The sequence below is a fragment of the Halichoerus grypus genome, chromosome 5, assembly GCF_964656455.1.
Source record: "Halichoerus grypus chromosome 5, mHalGry1.hap1.1, whole genome shotgun sequence".
Lineage (NCBI taxonomy): Eukaryota > Metazoa > Chordata > Mammalia > Carnivora > Phocidae > Halichoerus > Halichoerus grypus.
In genome coordinates this window covers 84,159,170-84,177,069 of record NC_135716.1, presented here as the reverse complement: position 1 = coordinate 84,177,069, position 17,900 = coordinate 84,159,170, and the positions used below count along the sequence as shown (strand labels likewise).

Sequence of the window (17,900 nt, the reverse complement as noted above, 5' to 3'; positions counted from 1 at the left end):
CCTTCCTTCCTTCCTTCCTTCTTCCCTTCCCTTCCCCTTTCTTCCTTCCTTCCTTCCTCCCTCCCTCCCTTCCTTCCTTCCAAAATTTTATTTATTTATTTTAGAGAGAGAGCCTGAGAGAGAGAGAGCATGAGCAGGGGGAGGGGCAGGGGCAGAGGGAGAAGCAAGCTCCCCACTGAGCAGGGAGCCCAGTGTGGGGCTCAATTCCAGGACCCTGGGATCATGACCTGAGCTGAAGGCAGATGCTTAACTGATTGAGCCATCCAGGCACCTATCCCCATCCCCTTTCTAAACTTCAGAAAATCACCATAGATTTCCATGTCTCTTAGAGCATAGCTTCAGGGAAATTGTGACTTCTGAGTTGAGTTCCTCCAAGTAGTGTGTTGCTTTTAATCTGATTTTCTCTATTTCCAGATGCTGTGAATGAAGACCTTACTGGAAAAGCATAGCAAAAGAGCCAAGAACATGGTAAGGAGAAAATAGTAGAGAAATGGGATGAGGGTGGGGGATGACTATGCTACTAAATGGTTAAAAACCCCAAAATTGCATTTGTTCCTTCTTTTTGTCCCTGACTTCAGGTGTCCTATGTAATGTGTTCTCTCTCCTCCAAATGAAAGGTGATCTGCTATCGCAAGTCACATTGTAAATATTTAGTGAGACTTCATTTTGGGGGCACAGTTGGGTATCTGGCTTGGGTTTTGCGGGCCTATGTATAGGAACTTTTTAGCAGGAGAATGTGTGTCTGTAGGCCCTGGTCCCTGTGAGTCCAGCTCTAGCCAGCACCTGTAGCCTGCTCTGCTCCATGAGTGCTAATCTTCCTTTCTTTCTGCTTTTGGTCTCCAGTTATTCTCTCATTCTTTTCTCTCAAGACCCTCAGAGGTCAGGGTCCCCAAACCTAATTCCCAAGTGCTTTTTGTCTTTCTTAGCTATCCTACCATCCTGGAGTGTTCCCTCTCATTCCTAAGATTATTTCATGATCTTGCTGGGTTAACTTTATTTTGTGCCTCAAACCTGTTGGCATCTTGAGGTCCTCAGCATTCAGGGCAATGCTGTTTAATCTTGCCATGTGGGATTGAAGGCAGAATTAGAAAGTAATTATCAAGGAGTTCTCAAATGGCTAAAGGATGTCTAGGAGAGGGTAGCATGGAGAAGAATACAAGTTAGCCTCTGGTAGGGATGGCCAGTTGGATAGGGAGAGCAGGGAAGAGGAGCAGGGGATTCTACTTTTTGACCTGCTGTCTGTATCCTAATCTGTTCTTTTCTGTGAGCATTTTATTCTGTATATATATATGTATATATATATATATATATATATATTCAAACATACATATGCATATATACAGAAAGGTACACAAATCATTAAGTGTACAAATTGATGAATTTTCTCAAAGTGAACTATCCATGCAACTGACACTCTAAGAAATAGAACATTACCAGCACCCCCAAAAAGCCACCAGTTATATCTCCTTCCAGGCACTCCTGACTCCCCAAAAGAGTAACCATCATGCTAACTCCTAACACCATGGATTAATTTGACCTATTTTTGTACATAGCCATGGTTGTTCATTTTCACTGTTCTATCTTATTGCATTGTATGAATGTATTACAAATTACATATTCTCTTTATTGTTGGGTATTTGGGTAGCTTCCAGTTTTGTTTTGTTTTTTTCTTCTCATTCCCCCTCCGTGGAAGTTTATTTTTATTTATTTATTTATTTTATTTTATTATGTAATGTTATCACCATACAATACATCATTAGTTTTTCTTTTCTTTTTTTTATTATTATGTTATGTTAATCAGCATACATCATTAGTTTTTGATGTAGTGTTCCATGATTCATTGTTTGCGTATAACACCCAGTGCTCTATGCAATACGTGCCCTCTTTAATACCCATCACCAGGCTAACCCATCCTCCCACCCCCCTCCCCTCTAGAATCCTCAGTTTGTTTTTCAGAGTCCATCATCTCTCATGGTTCGTCTCCCTCTCCAATTTCCCCCCCTTCATCCCCTCCTGCTATCTTCTTCTTCTTCTTCATCTTTTTTTTTAAACATATAATGTATTATTTGTTTCAGAGGTACAGATCTGTGATTCAACAGTCTTACACAATTCACAGCGCTCACCATAGCACATACCATCCCCAATCTCTATCACCCAGCCACCCCATCCCTCCCACCCCCCACCACTCTAGCAACCCTCAGTTTGTTTCCTGAGATTAAGAATTCCTCATATCAGTGAGGTCATATGATACATGTCTTTCTCTGACTGACTTATTTCGCTCAGCATAATACCCTCCAGTTCCATCCACGTCGTTGCAAATGGCAAGATTTCATTCCTTTTGATGGCTGCATAATATTCCATTGTATATATATACCACATCGTCTTTATCCATTCATCTGTTGATGGACATCTTGGCTCTTTCCACAGTTTGGCTATTGTGGACAATGCTGCTATAAACACCGGGGTGCACGTACCCCTTCGGATCCCTACATTTGTATCTTTGGGGTAAATATCCAGTAGTGCAATTGCTGGGTCATACGGTAGTTCTATTTTAAACTTTTTGAGTAACCACCATACTGTTTTCCAGAGTGGTTGCACCAGCTTGCATTTGCACCAACAGTGTAGGAGGGTTCCCCTTTCTCCCCATCCCTGCCAACATCTGTCATTTCCTGACTTGTTAATTTTAGCCATTCTGACTAGTGTGAGGTGGTCTCATTGAGGTTTTGATTTGGATTTCCCTGATGCCGAGCGATGTTGAGCACTTTTTCATGTGTCTGTTGGCCATTTGGATGTCTTCTTTGGAAAAATGTCTGTTCATGTTTTCTGCTCATTTCTTGATTGGATCATTTGTTCTTTGGGTGTTGAGTTAATAAGTTCTTTATAGATTTTGGATACTAGCCCTTTATCTGATATGTCATTTGCAAATATCTTCTCCCATTCTGTCGGTTGTCTTTTGGTTTTGTGGACTGTTTCTTTCGCTGTGCAAAAGCTTTTTATTTTGATGAAGTCCCAATAGTTCATTTTTGTCCTTGCTTCCCTTGCCTTTGGTGATGTTTCTAGGAAGAAGTTGCTGCAGCTGGGATGGAAGAGATTGCTGCCTGTGTTCTGCTTTAGGATTTTGATGGACTCCTGTCTCACATTGAGGTCTTTCAACCATTTGGAGTCTATTTTTGTGTGTGGTGTAAGGAAATGGTCCAGTTTCATTCTTCTGCATGTGGCTGTCCAATTTTCCCAACACCATTTGTTGAAGAGACTATCTTTTTTCCATTGGACATTCTTTCCTGCTTTGTCGAAGATTAGTTGGCCATAGAGTTGAGGGTCCATTTCTGGGCTCTCTATTCTGTTCCACTGATCTGTGTGTCTGTTTTTGTGCCAGTACCATACTGTCTTGATGATGACAGCTTTGTAATAGAGCTTGAAGTCCGGAATTGTGATGCCACCAGCTTTGCTTTTCTTTTTCAACATTCCTCTGGCTATTCGGGGTCTTTTCTGGTTCCATACAAATTTTAGGATTATTTGTTCCATTTCCTTGAAAAAAGTGGATGGTATTTTGATAGGGGTTGCATTGAATGTGTAGATTGCTCTAGGTAGCATTGGCATCTTCACAATATTTGTTGTTCCAATCATGAGCATGGAACATTTTTCCATTTCGTTGTGTCTTCCTCAATTTCTTTCATGAGTATTTTATAGTTTTCTGAGTACAGATTCTTTGCCTCTTTGGTTAGATTTATTCCTAGGTATCTTATGGTTTTGGGTGCAGTTGTAAATGGGATTTACTCCTTAATTTCTCTTTCTTCTGTCTTGTGGTTGGTGTATAGGAATGCCACTGATTTCTGTGCATTGATTTCATATCCTGCCACTTTACTGAATTCCTGTATGAGTTCTGGCAGTTTTGGGGTGGAGTCTTTTGGGTTTTCCACATAAAGTATCATATCATCTGCAAAGAGTGAGAGTTTGACTTCTTCTTTGCTGATTTGGAAGTCTTTTATTTCTTTTTGTTTTCTGATTGCTGTGGCTAGGACTTCTAATACTATGTTGAATAGCAGTGGTGATAGTGGACATCCCTGCCATGTTCTTGACCTTAGGGGGAAAGCTCTGCTTTTCCCCATTGAGAATGATATTGACTGTGGGGTTTTCATAGATGGCTTTTATGATATTGAGGTATGTACCCTCTATCCCTATACTCTGAAGAGTTTGGTCAAGAAAGGATACTGTACTTTGTCAAATGCTTTTTCTGCATCTACTGAGACGATCATATGGTTCTTTTTTTTTTTTTTTTTTTTGGTGCAAAATCATGGTTTTATTAAAGCATGGGGACAGAACCCATAGGCAGAAAGAATGGCTGCACGAGGGTTGTGTGGGGTGACTGATTATATACTTGGGAGTTGGGGGAGGTAAGGAAAAGGGAGGTTTCAAAAGGATTTTCATATGTTTTTTTTCTTGTTCTTTCTTTTATTAATGTATTGTATCACATTGATTGTTTTGCGGATGTTGAACCAACCTTGCAGCCCAGGAATAAATCCCACTTGGTCGTGGTGAATAATCCTTTTAATGTACTGTTGGATCCTATTGGCTAGTATTTTGGTGAGAATTTTTGCATCCATGTTCATCAAGGATATTGGTCTGTAATTCTCCTTTTTGATGGGGTCTTTGTCTGGTTTGGGGATCAAGGTAATGCTGGCCTCATAAAATGAGTTTGGAAGTTTTCCTTCCATTTCTATTTTTTGGAACAGTTTCAGAAGAATAGGTATTAATTCTTCTTTAAATGTTTGGTAGAATTCCCCTGGGAAGCCATCTGGCCCTGGGCTCTTGTTTGTTGGGAGATTTTTGATTACTGCTTCAATTTCCTTAGTGGTTATGGGTCTGTTCAGGTTTTCTATTTCTTCCTGGTTCAGTTTTGGTAGTTGATACATCTCTAGGAATGCATCCATTTCTTCCAGATTATCTAATTTGCTGGCATATAGTTGCTCATAATATGTTCTTATAATTGTTTGTATCTTTGATGTTGGTTGTGATCTCACCTCTTTCCTTCATGATTTTATTTATTTGGTTCTTTCTCTTTTCTTTTTGATAAATCTGGACAGGGGTTTATCAATTTTGTTAGTTCTTTCAAAGAACCAGCTCCTAGTTTCATTGATCTGTTCTACTGTTCTTTTGGTTTCTATTTCATTGATTTCTGCTCTGATCTTTATTATTTTTCCTCTCCTGCTGGGTTTAGGCTTTATTTGCTGTTCTTTCTCCAGCTCCTTTAGTTGTTGGGTTAGGTTGTGTATTTGAGATCTTTCTTGTTTTTTGAGAAAGGCTTGTATTGCTATATACTTTCCTCTTAGGACGGCATTTGCTGCATCCCAAAGATTTTGAATAGTTGTGTTTTCATTTTCATTGGTTTCCATGAATTTTTTTTAATTCTTCTTTTAATTTTCTGGTTGACCCATTCATTCTTTAGTAGGATGCTCTTTAGCCTCCATGTATTTGAGTTCTTTATGACTTTCCTCTTGTTATTGAGTTCTAGTTTCAAAGCATTGTGTTCTGAAAATACGCAGGGAATGATCTCAATCTTTTGGTACCAGTTGAGACCTGATTTGTGACCCAGGATGTGATGTATTCTGGAGAGCATTCCATGGGCACTAGAGAAGAATGTGTATTCCTTTGCTTTGGGATGGAATGTTCTGAATATGTCTGTGAAGTCCATTTGGTCCAGTGTGTCATTTAAAGTTTTATTTCCTTGTTGATCTTTTGCTTAGATGATCTGTCCATTTCAATGAGGAGGGTGTTAAAGTCCCTCACTATTATTGTATTGTTGTCGATGTGTTTCTTTGCTTTTGTTATTAATTGGCTTATATAATTGGCTGCTCCCATGTTAGGGGCATAGATATTTACAATTTTTAGATCTTCTTATTGGATAGACCCTTTAAGTAGGATATAGTGTCCCTCCTCATCGCATTACAGTCTTTGGTTTAAAATCTAATTTGTCTGATATAAGGATTGCCACCCCAGCTTTCTTTTGGTGTCCATTAGCATGGTAAATGGTTTTCCACCCCCTCACTTTCAATCTGGAGGTGTCTTTGGGTCTAAAATGAGTCTCTTGCAGACAGCATATTGCTGGGTCTTGTTTTTGTATCCAATCTGATAGGCTGTGTCTTTTGATTGGGGCATTTAGTGCATTTATATTCAGGGTAACTATTGAAAGATATGAATTTAGTACCATTGTATTGCCTGTAAGGTGACTGTTACTGTATATTGTCTGTGTTCCTTTGTGGTCTATATTACTTTTAGGCTCTCTCTTTGCTTAGAGGGCCCCCTTCAATATTTCTTGTAGGGCTGGTTTCGTGTTTGCAAATTCCTTTAGTTTTTGTTTGTCCTGGAAGCTTTTTATCTCTCCTTCAATTTTCAATGACAGCCTAGCTGGATATAGTATTCTTGGCTGCATATTTTTCTCGTTTAGTGCTCTGAATGTATCCTGCCAGTCCTTTCTGGCCTGCCAGGTCTCTGTGGATAGGTCTGTTGCCAATCTTATGCTTCTACCATTGTAGGTTACATATCTCTTGTCCCGAGCTGCTTTCAGGATTTTCTCTTTGTCTCTGAGACTCATAAGTTTTACTATTCGATGTCGGGGTGTTGACCTATTTTTATTGATTTTGAGAGGGGTTCTCTGTGCTTCCTGGATTTTGATGCCTGTTTCCTTCCCCAAATTAGGGAAGTTCTCTGCTATAATCTGCTCCAATATACCTTCCGCCCCTCTCTCTCTTCTTCTTCTGGGATCCCAATTATTCTAATGTTGTTTCATCTTATGGTATCACGTTTCTCTCGAATTCTGCCCTCGGATCCAGTAGTTGTTTATCTCTCTTTTGCTCAGCTTCTTTATTTTCCATCATTTGGTCTTCTATATCACTAATTCTTTCTTCTGCATCATTTATCCTAGCAGTTAGAGCCTCCATTTTTTATTGCACCTCCTTAATAGCCTTTTTGATTTCGACTTGGTTAGATTTTAGTTCTTTTATTTCTCCAGAAAGGGTTTCTCTAATATCTTCCATGCTTTCTTCAAGCCCAGCTAGTATCTTTAAAATCATCATTCTGAACTCTAGTTCCGACATCTTACTAAAGTCCATATTTATTAGGTCCCTGGCAGTTGGTATTGCCTATTGTTCTTTTTTTTGATGTGATTTTTTTCTGTCTTGTCATTTTGTCCAGAGGAGAAAAGATGAATGAGAGAAGAAAATGTGAACAGGATAAAAACGTCCCCAGAAAATATACTCTAAACAAATTAGAAAAGACCTGAAAACTGGGGAAAAGAAAGGGAAAGGAAGAAAAAAGAGTAAAAAAAAAAAAAAGAAAATAGAAACAAATAAACAAAAACAAAACAAAACAAAAACAGAATATGATCAAATATGATCAGGCTGGTGCATAGATCAGTGCCACACACTAGATTTTGGGTGTATTTTGGTCTGTTAGAAGAAAGTACCTCCCAAAATTTTAAGGAAAGAAAAACTTATATATGTACAAAAATAAGGGTTGATATGATGAAGGGATGGAATATGACTGTAAAGATGAAAATTATAAAAGATTTTATAAAAGGAATTGATAAGAAGTTGGTTGAAAAAAGAAAGAAGAGGATTAAAAAAAAGGGGCAGAGATTGTGGTCAGGCAGGAGACTAGAACAAAGCCATACACTAGAGATTTAGGGTATATTTTGATCTGTTAGAAGAAACTGTATCCCAAAATTTTAAAGAGAGAACAACTTATATATATAGACCAAAAATAAGGTTAACTACTATGAAGGGATAGAATATGACTCTAAAAATGAAAAATAAAAAAGATTCTTAAAAAAGGGATTGATAAGATGTTGTTTGAAACAGGGAAAAAGAAAAATACAAAAAAAAAAAAAAAAAAGAAAGTTAAAAAATATAATTAACTTTGAAAGACTAAAGAATGATGGGGGAAAAGCCATGAATTCTATGTGCTGTATTCCCCTAGCCCTGGAGTTCTGCCATTCTCATTGATCAATAAACTTGGTCTTGGCTGGCTGTTTTTGCTGATCTTCTGGGGGAGGGCCCTGTTGTCAGGGTTCCCAAATGTCTTTGCCAGAGGCGGAATTGCCCGGCCCTTGCCGGGTCTGGGCTAAATAATCTGCTCGGGTTTGTTCTCTGGAGGTTTTGTTCCCTGCAAGCTTTTGGTACAGCTTTGGAGGACGAGAGTGAAAATGGTGGCCTCCCAATCTCTGCCCCAGAGGAGCCGAGAACTCAGGGGCCCCACTCCTCAGGGATCCCCCATAGAAAAGCAGTCAATCACTCCTGTCTCTCCAGTCTCCGGCTGCACTCCCTGTTCACCCGGCCTGTGACTGAGCTTTCTAGCTCTGGCAGCCAACCCTGTGTGGAGTCTCCAAACCCAGGAGTTCCCTGCGGTGCGGTCCTGCACCACTCCTCCCAGGGGAGGAAGGGGAGTCTCCCGGATCTGCCGCTTGTTGGGTCCCTGCTGGAAGAGCAGTGGCCCAACTTTGCCCCGGATCATGGTTTATGGCAACCCCGAGCTGAGAGCCCACTCCTCGGCTCTGTCTCTGCAGCCGGCTTCCCTGCTCTGATCCCCGGGAGCTCTGCTGCACTCTAAGAAGAAGTTGCTGCACCTGGGATCAAAGAGGTTGCTGCCTGTGTTCTGCTTTAGGATTTTGAACGAATCCTGTCTCACATTGAGGTCTTTCATCCATTTTGAGTTTATCTTTGTGTAGGGTGTTAGAGAATGGTCGACTTTCCTTCTTCTGCATGTGGCTGTCCAATTTTCCCAGCACCATTTATTGAAGAGACTGTCTTTTTTCCATTGCATATTTTTTCTTGCTTCGTTGAAGGTTATTTGACCATTGAGTTGAGGGTCCATATCTGGGCTCTCTATTCTGTTCCATTGGTCTATATGTCTGTTTTTGTGCCACTACCATGCTGTCTTGGTGATCACAGCTTTGTAATATAGTTTGAAATTGGGCAATGTGATGCCCCCAGCGTTGTTTTTCTTTTTCAACATTTCCTTGGTGATTCGGGGTCTTTTCTGATTCCATACAAATTTTAGGATTGTTTGTTCCAGCACTTTGAAAAATGTCATTGGAATTTGGATCAGGATGGCGTTGAAGGTATAGATTGCGTTGGGCAGCATAGACATTTTAACAACACTTATTCTTCTGATCCATGAGCATGGAATGTTTTTCCATCTTTTTGTGTCTTCTTCAATTTCTTTCATGAGTGTTCTGTAGTTCCTAGAGTATAGATCCTTTACCTCTTTGGTTAGGTTTATTCTGAGGTATCTTATGGTTTTTGGTGCTATTGTAAATGGAGTCGTTTCTCTAATTTCTCTTTCTACAGTTGCATTGCTAGTGTATAAGAAAGCAACTGATTTCTGCATTGATTTTGTATCCTGCCACATTACTGAATTGCTGTATGAGTTCTAGTAATTTGGGGGTGGAGTCTTTTGGATTTTCCACATAAAGTATCATGTCATCTGCAAAGAGAGAGAGTTTGACTTCTTCTTTGCCAATTTGAATACCTTTTATTTCTTTTTGTTGTCTGATTGCTGTTGCTAGGACTTCTAGTACTATGTTGAACAATAGTGGCGAGAGTGGGCATCCTTTTTTGTGTTCCTGATCTTAAGGGAAAGGCTCTCAGCTTTTCCCCACTGAGGATGATATTCACTGTGGGTTTTTCATAGATGGCTTTTTTTGAACTTGAGGAATGTTCCCTCTATTTTTATACTCTGAAGAGTTTTAATCAGCAAATGATGCTGTATTTTGTCAAATCCTTTTTCTGCATCAATTGAGAGGATCATATGGTTTTTCTCTCTCCTCTTATTAATGCGTTCTATCACATTGATTGATTTGCTCATGTTGATCCACGCTTGCATCCTGGGGATAAATGCCACTTGGCCCTGGTGGATGATCCTTTTAATGTATTGTTGGATCCTATTGGCTAGGAGTTTGTTGAGGATTTTGGAATCCATATTCATCAACGATATCGGTCTGAAATTCTCCTTTTGATGAGGTCTTTGCCTGGTTTGGGGATTAAGTAATGCTGGCCTGATAGAATAAGTCTGGAAGCTTTCCTTCTGTTTCTATTTTTTGAAACAGCTTCAGGAGAATAGGTATTACTTCTTCTTTGAATGTTTGGTAGAATTCCCCAGGGAATCCAGAGGCCCTGGACTCTTGTTTTTTGATCACTGCTTCAATCTCTTTACTGGTTATTGGCCTATTCAGGTTGTCAATTTCTTCCTGTTTCAGTCTTGGCAGTTTATAGGTTTCCAGGAAGGCCCCCATTTCATCCAGATTGCTCAGTTTATTGGCCTACAGTTGTTGATAATAGTTTCTAATAATTGTTTCCATTTCCTTGGTGTTAGTCGTGAACTCTCCCCTTTCATTCATAATTTTATTAATTTGGGTCCTTTCTCTTTTCTTTTGGATAGGTCTGGACAGTGGTTTATCAATCTTATTAATTCTTTCAGAGAACCAGCTTCTAGTTTCATTGATCTGGTCTACTGCGTTTCTGGTTTCTAATTCATTGATCTCTGCTCTAATCTTAATTATTTCTCTTCTAATGCGTGGCTTAGGCATTGTTTGTTGCTTTTTCTCTAGTTCATTAAGGTGTAAAGTTAGTGATTTGGGATTTTTCTGTTTTTTTGAGTGATGCTTGGGCGGCTATGTATTTCCCCCTTAGGACTGCCTTTGCAGTATCTCATAGGTTTTGGACTGATGTGTTTTCATTCTCATTGCTTTCCATGAATTGTTTAAGTTCTTTGATTTCCTGGTTGACCCAAACATTCTTGAGCAGAGTGGTCTTTAGCTTCCAAGTGTTTAAATTTCTGCCATATTTTTTCTTGTGATTGAGTTCCAGTTTTAAAGCACTATGGTCTGAGAATATACAGGGAATAATCTCAATCTTTTGGTACCAGTTGAGACCTGATTTGTGACCGAGTATGTGGTCTATTCTGGAGAACGTTCCATGTGCGCTCGAGAAGAATGAGTATTCTGTTGTTTTAGGGTGGAATGTTCTGTGTATATCCTGAGGTCCATCTGGCCCAGTGTGTCATTCTAAGCTCTTGTTTCCTTGTTGATTTTCTGCTTAGATGATCTGTCTATTGCTGAGAGTTGAGTACTGAGGTCTCCTACAATTAACATATTGTTATCAATATGACTCTTTATTTTGGTTAACAGTTGGCTTATGTAGATGGCTGCTCCCATGTTGGGGGTGTAGATATTTACAATTGTTAGATCTCTTTGTTGGATAGACCCTTTAAGAATGATATAGTGTCCTTCTGTGTCTCTAACTACAATCTGTAGCTTAAAATCTAATTTGTCTTATATAAGAATTGCTACCCCAGCTTTCTTTTGAGGTCTGTTGGCATGGAAGATGCATCTCCATCCCTTCTCTTTCAGTCTGGATGTATCTTTAGGTTCAAAATGAGTCTCTTGTAGACAGCATCTGGATGGGTCCTGTCTTTTTATCCAATCTGCAACCCTGTGCCATTTTATGGGAGCATTTAGGGTGTTCCCTTTGAGAGTGATTATTGAAAAATATGAATTTATTGTTATCATGTTGCCTGTGAAGACCTTGTTTTTATAGATTGTCTCTTTAAATTTCTGTTCTATATCACTCTTGGGGTCTTTCTCCTTTTATAGAATCCCCCTTAATATTTCCTGCAGGGCCGGCTTAGTGGTCACATAATCTTTCAGATCCTGCCAGTTTTGGAAGCTCTGCATCTCTCCATCCATTCTAAATGACAGCCTTGCCGGCAAAAGTATTCTTGGCTGCATGTTCTTCTCATTTAGTACCCCGAATATGTCTTGCCAGGCCTTTCTGGCTTGCCAGGTCTCTGTGGCTAGGTCTGATGTTATTCTGATGTTCTTCCCTCTGTACATAAGGAATCTCTTCCCCCTAACTGCCCTTAAGATGGTTTCCTTGGTTCTAAGATTTGCAAGTTTTACTATTACCTGCCGGGGTGTTGGCCTGTTTTCCTTGATCTTGGGAGGGGTCCTCTCTGCCTCTAGGACATGAATTTTTGTTTCATTCCCCAGGTTAGGGAAGTACTCAGCTACGATTAGCTCAAATATGTCTTCTAGTCCTCTTTCTCTCTCCCCACCCACTCTGGTATCCCAATAATTCTGACATTGGAACGTTTCATGGTGTCACTTATTTCTCTGATTCTGTTTTCATGGATTCTGAGTTGTTTTTCCCTGGCCTCCTCTTTTCCCTTTTTGTCTATTAATTGGTCTTGCAGGTCACTAATTCGTTCTTCTGCTTCGCTTACCCTAGCTGTTAGATTATCTAGATTAGATTGGATCTCATTGATAGCATTTTTAAGTTCTGCCAATTCAGCTTTCATTTCTGCCCTTAGAGATTCTATGTTGCCATTAATTGATTTCTCCATTCTAGCTATTGTCTTCACAATTGCTAGCCTGAATTCCATCTTTGACATCTTGGTTATATTGAATCCATTTATAAATCTGTGGCATAAGTCATAGTCTCTGAGTCTTTTCAATTTTGGGGGTTCCTCCTCCTCGTCATTCTGTTGAGGGGTGGTTGAGGAAATGTATAGAGTCCAAATTATTGACCACGACCCAAGCAAGATGCACCTGTTTTCTAGGGACCTTAGTGTTGCTGGCCTCTTATTTTCCCAACCTGTCTTCTGGGGGAGGGGCCTGCTGCGCTGTTACTCAGGCAACCCTGTTTGGGCAGAGTTGCCCTGCCCCCTGTGGTGGGGGATGGGCTCAGTGAAAACCGATTTTTGGGGGCCTTTGTTTTCTGGCGGCTTTCTGGGTCTCCTCCGATAGAGCAGATGAGACCATTTCCAACCCTCTGCCTCAGAGCAGAGAGATCGCAGTCTGTTCTTCAGTGAGCTCTTCAGACCACACTATCTCCGTTTCTGTCTGTGCATCTATAAACTGTAATATTCTGGGTTGTGTGCCCCTCAGCATTGCTCCCAGTCCTCGTCTCCAGGTCGGGGCAGAAATCTGCCTTTGTGCTTCTGAAACCACCAGCCACCTCCAGTTTGCACACGTAGCCCCGCCCCTCTGGGGGCTGCCCTAAAGTCCTTTCCCTGCCCTGCCCAGTCCCCGAGTCTGTGCCCTGTCCCCAGCATGGGAAGCTATCGCTCACCAGCGGTGTTGGATCCAGACAGCTGTCTCCCTCCCCCTTCAGTTTATCCTCTGATATCTGCCCGTGGAATCATGGCTGCCTGCTTCGTACCTCAAAACCAACCGCCTGCGATATTCTGTTTGTAGAGATCCAGATCTATCTTCTTCCATCTCAGGCTGATTTCGTGGGTGTTCAGAGTGGTCTGGTCGATATACAGCTCAATTCTGGGGACCAGTTGGAATAGGGTCCCCTACTCCTCTGCCATCTTTCCCCCCCTCAATAAGGTGCTTTTATAAAACTGAGATTTAGGAGACTTTGAGGTCTAATTGCTGTTTGGTATGGATTATTTTTGTGACAGACTCAAATGCAGAATTTGAACACTGATCTAGATATTCCCTAATGTGCATTCTGGTCTGATATTATGGAGAAGGAAAACTTAGGTATGATTCTCCCACAGTGATTTCCTTCTAATGGTAGAATCTTGTACACATTTGTACTACTCTTCATTTATTTCTTCATTCACCTGCCAACATCATGAACTATATGCATTTTCTTTCCAGGGTGGGCATTTTCTTTATTCTTTTTTCCTTTGTGAAGATATTTCTGCACAAATTCTTGCTTTCCTTAATCTCCATTGGAAAACAACTCCTAGTGTCTTTGGAAGAAGGATCTATGGTTAGTAATTTCTGTTTACTAATCTTGGTTTGACGTGCCTAATAGCCACTTTGGTTGTTGTTTGGGTAATAATTATGGTCCTATTCATGATTGAGCTAAGCCTTTTTGCATCCTGAAGGTGACTACATGGGACAATCATTATGTTGATTAAATTCTTACTTCATTGGACTTGTTATTACTTTTGCATGGTGTATAACTGCCATATGGTCATATAGTTTTCCAGTGATATAAGAAAAACATGTAATTTTGGCCATGGGGAATTAAGTCTTCTGGGGTCTATGAGAAATAAGCATAGAAAAGACTATGGGGGCGCCTGGGTGGCTCAGTCAGTTAGGCATCTACCTTTTGCTCAGGTCATGATCCCGGCATCCTGTGATTGAGCCCTACATTGGGCTCCATGCTCAGCAGAGAGCCTGCTTCTCCCTCTCCCTCTGCCTGCCTGCCTGCCTGTCTGCCTATCTCTCTCAAATAAATAAATAAAATCTTTAAAAAAAAGAAAAGACAAACTATGACATATGCTCAATTGTTTATTTTGAATCTTTATGCAGTTCAGTGTTTTGATTTTACTGAATCCAGAATAATATAGAATTCCATTTGAAGAACAGTAGAGGAAGATGTACTGAGCCTTGATATTAACATAGTAGCTTTGGTCTCTAGAACAGTGACTTTATATTTTTGGCAAAGATAATTTGTGACAAACTACAAAGTTCCTAAAATTTAACCTCTCAAAAGACAAAATCCTTACTTGAACTCCAACTACCAAGAATATTGAGTTTTCTAAATTTAGTTCTAAATGACATTGATTTTGCCCATTCACCATTTCCTAACTTAAGGTTTAAATCTTCCTAGAGAAGAAATGAAACTATCACCAAAGGAAAGAAATAGTGTAACTTATTTAAAATAAAATGGTAAGATAAACTCTTTGCAAGTATAATGAGAAAGTTTCATGATTCAATGTTATGTCTTGGCTCCAGTTTCTACTGCTTGGATTAACTATTCTTCCATCGGTTTCTCACTCATAATAATAATAACTTTGTGACTGAATAAATCCCAACTGCTTTGAATTATCCCTTGAATGGCTATATGTTCCTGGGTTCATATTACTGTCTGTTATATTGAATGACATAAATTTTTCTCCAAACTTACCTATGTCCCTGGATTCCATATAGGTGGAATCAAGACTTCCACTACCATGCTGAAACTGTCCAAATCCTGACTCAGACTGCCCGTGATTTTCACTCTGCCCCTGAAGAGGCCCTGATTGTCTAGAGATATCTATAGAGTGTCCATGACTAGATCCTTGTCTCCACCCAGTACCAATGTCTGAGTGTCCATGACCAGACTCAGACTGTCCATGATTATTGTTTCTCTGCCCTTGACGAGACTCAGAGCGTCTAGAGCTGTCTCTTACATGGCCATGGGCAGATCCATGTTGGTTTCCTGAGCCAGATCCAGATTGGCTCTCGGAATCTTCAGTGTGCCCTTCGCTATCACTGTCCTGACTAATACTGGACCCCCGGTTTCTCACTGGCCTGAATTCAGATGACGATTGTCCATGCCCAGACTGCGATTGTCTAGATCCATGTGCCCGAGAGGATGATTGCTGGTCGTGAGATCCTGAGTCAGAGTGCCCACCATCAGCTGCCTGACCCTCATGGGATCCTGCATGTCTAGAGTTGTCATGTGCCTGCTCATGGCGGGATCCTTGTCTCCCCCTGGTACTGGATTGAGACTGTCCATGGACAGAATCAAAGTGTTCTTGGGAGGATATCTGGTAGAAGCAATACCCTGAGTGCTCAGGGCTGCCATGTGCACTGCCATGTTTTCTCCTTTGCTTGGACCTGGACCATTCCTGTACTGAGCCTGACTGAGTATCTGAGTCTTCTGATTGTCCTTCACCATCACTGGACTGAGTGATACTGGATCCCTGGTGTCTGCTGTTATCAGATCCAGAAGAGGTTTGTCCATGTCCAGTTTCCCAGTGTCTGGAGCTATCCTGTGCCTGCTCATGGTGGCGCCCTTGTCTTTCCCTGGTGGTGGATCCTGAGTCTCGGTGGGCAGAGTCAGATTGCCTATGGGTGCCTGTCTGTCCTTGATGGGTCCCGGAGTGTCTGGATCTTTCTCCTGACTGCTCAGGGTGGTGCCCTTGTCTTTCCCTGGTGCTGGATCCTGAGTCTCGGTGGGTTGAGTCAGACTGCCCGTGGATGGCTGTCTGTCCTTGATGGGTCCCGGAGTGTCTGGATCTTTCTCCTGACCACTCAGGGTGGTGCCCTTGTCTTTCCCTGGTGCTGGATCCTGAGTCTCGGTGGGTTGAGTCAGACTGCCTATGGGTGCCTGTCTGCCCTTGATGGGACCCTGACTGTCTGGATCTGTCAGCTGACTGCCCATGTGTAGACCCATGTTGGTTTCTTGAGCTGGACCCAGAATTTCCATGGGTCTTTAGGAATTCTCTACCTGACTCTTCTGAATGTCCTTTGCTGCTGCTGGCCAGACTCACGCTGGTTCCCTGATGTCTGCTTGCTCTGGATCCAGAGGACAGTTGTCCATGTTCAGTGCCTGAGCGTCTAGATCTGTCTGCTGACTGCTCATGCTGTGATTCTTGTCTTCCTCTTGGGCTCGATGTTGACTGTCCATGGTAGGAGTCAGTGTGTCCCCGAGAGGATGACTCTCCACCATGAGACCGTGATTGTCTAGGGGTATCTGTAGAGTGTCTAGGACTAGATCCTTGTCTCCATCCAGTACCAGTGTCTGAGTGTCCATGACCAGACTCAGACTGTCCATGATTGTTTCTCTGCCCTTGATGAGACTCAGAGCGTCTAGAGCTGTCTCTTACATGGCCATGGGCAGATCCATGTTGGCTTCCTGAGCCAGATCCAGATTGGCTCTCGGAATCTTCAGTGTGCCCTTCGCTATCACTGTCCTGACTAATACTGGACCCCCGGTTTCTCACTGGCCTGAATTCAGATGACGATTGTCCATGCCCAGACTGCGATTGTCTAGATCCATGTGCCCGAGAGGATGATTGCTGGTCGTGAGATCCTGAGTCAGAGTGTCCACCATCAGCTGCCTGACCCTCATGGGATCCTGCATGTCTAGAGTTGTCATGTGCCTGCTCATGGTGGGATCCTTGTCTCCCCCTGGTACTGGATTGAGACTGTCCATGGACAGAATCAAAGTGTTCTTGGGAGGATATCTGGTAGAAGTAATACCCTGAGTGCTCAGGGCTGCCATGTGCACTGCCATGTTGTCTCCTTTGCTTGGACCTGGGCCATTCCTGTACTGAGCCTGACTGAGTATCTGAGTCTTCTGATTGTCCTTCACCGTCACTGGACTGAGTGATACTGGATCCCTGGTGTCTGCTGTTATCAGATCCAGAAGAGGTTTGTTCATGTCCAGTTTCCCAGTGTCTGGAGCTATCCTGTGACTGCTCATGGTGGCGCCCTTGTCTTTCCCTGGTGGTGGATCCTGAGTCTCGGTGGGTTGAGTCAGACTGCCTATGGGTGCCTGTCTGTCCTTGATGGGACCCTGGGTGTCTGAATCTGTCTCCTGTCTGCTCAGGGTGGCGCCCTTGTCTTTCCTTGGTGCTGGTTCCTGAGTCTCGGTGGGCAGAGTCAGACTGCCTATGGGTGCCTGTCTGTCCTTGATGGGACCCTGGGTGTCTGAATCTGTCTCCTGTCTGCTCAGGGTGGTGCCCTTGTCTTTCCCTGGTGCTGGATCCTGAGTCTCGGTGGACAGAGTCAGACTGCCCATGGATGGCTGTCTGCCCTTGATGGATCCCTGAGTGTCTGGATCTGTCTTCTGACTGCTCACTGTGGCGCCCTTGTCTTTCCCTGGTGCTGGATCCTGAGTCTCGGTGGGTTGAGTCAGACTGCCTATGGGTGCCTGCCTGTCCTTGATGGGTCCCTGGGTGTCTGGATCTGTCTCCTGTCTGCTCAGGGTGGTGCCCTTGTCTTTCCCTGGTGCTGGATCCTGAGTCTCGGTGGGTTGAGTCAGACTGCCCTTGGGTGACTGTTTTACCTTGATGGGACCCTGGGTGTCTGGATATGTCTCCTGATTGCTCACGGTGGCGCCCTTGTCTTTCCCTAGTTGCAGATCCTGAGTCTCGGTGGGCAGAGTCAGACT

At 42.2% G+C, this 17,900-nt stretch overlaps 1 long non-coding RNA gene across 3 annotated transcripts in view; it reads left to right on the top strand.

Moving 5' to 3' along the window:
- LOC118552378 (uncharacterized) overlaps positions 1-17,900 on the top strand; it is a 604,572-nt gene that overhangs the window by 326,477 nt on the left and 260,195 nt on the right. For all 3 annotated transcript variants that reach the window (XR_013447914.1, XR_013447915.1, XR_013447913.1), the window contains one exon: positions 415-468. This is a non-coding gene — a long non-coding RNA (uncharacterized LOC118552378). The remainder of the gene's footprint in view (positions 1-414; positions 469-17,900) is intronic.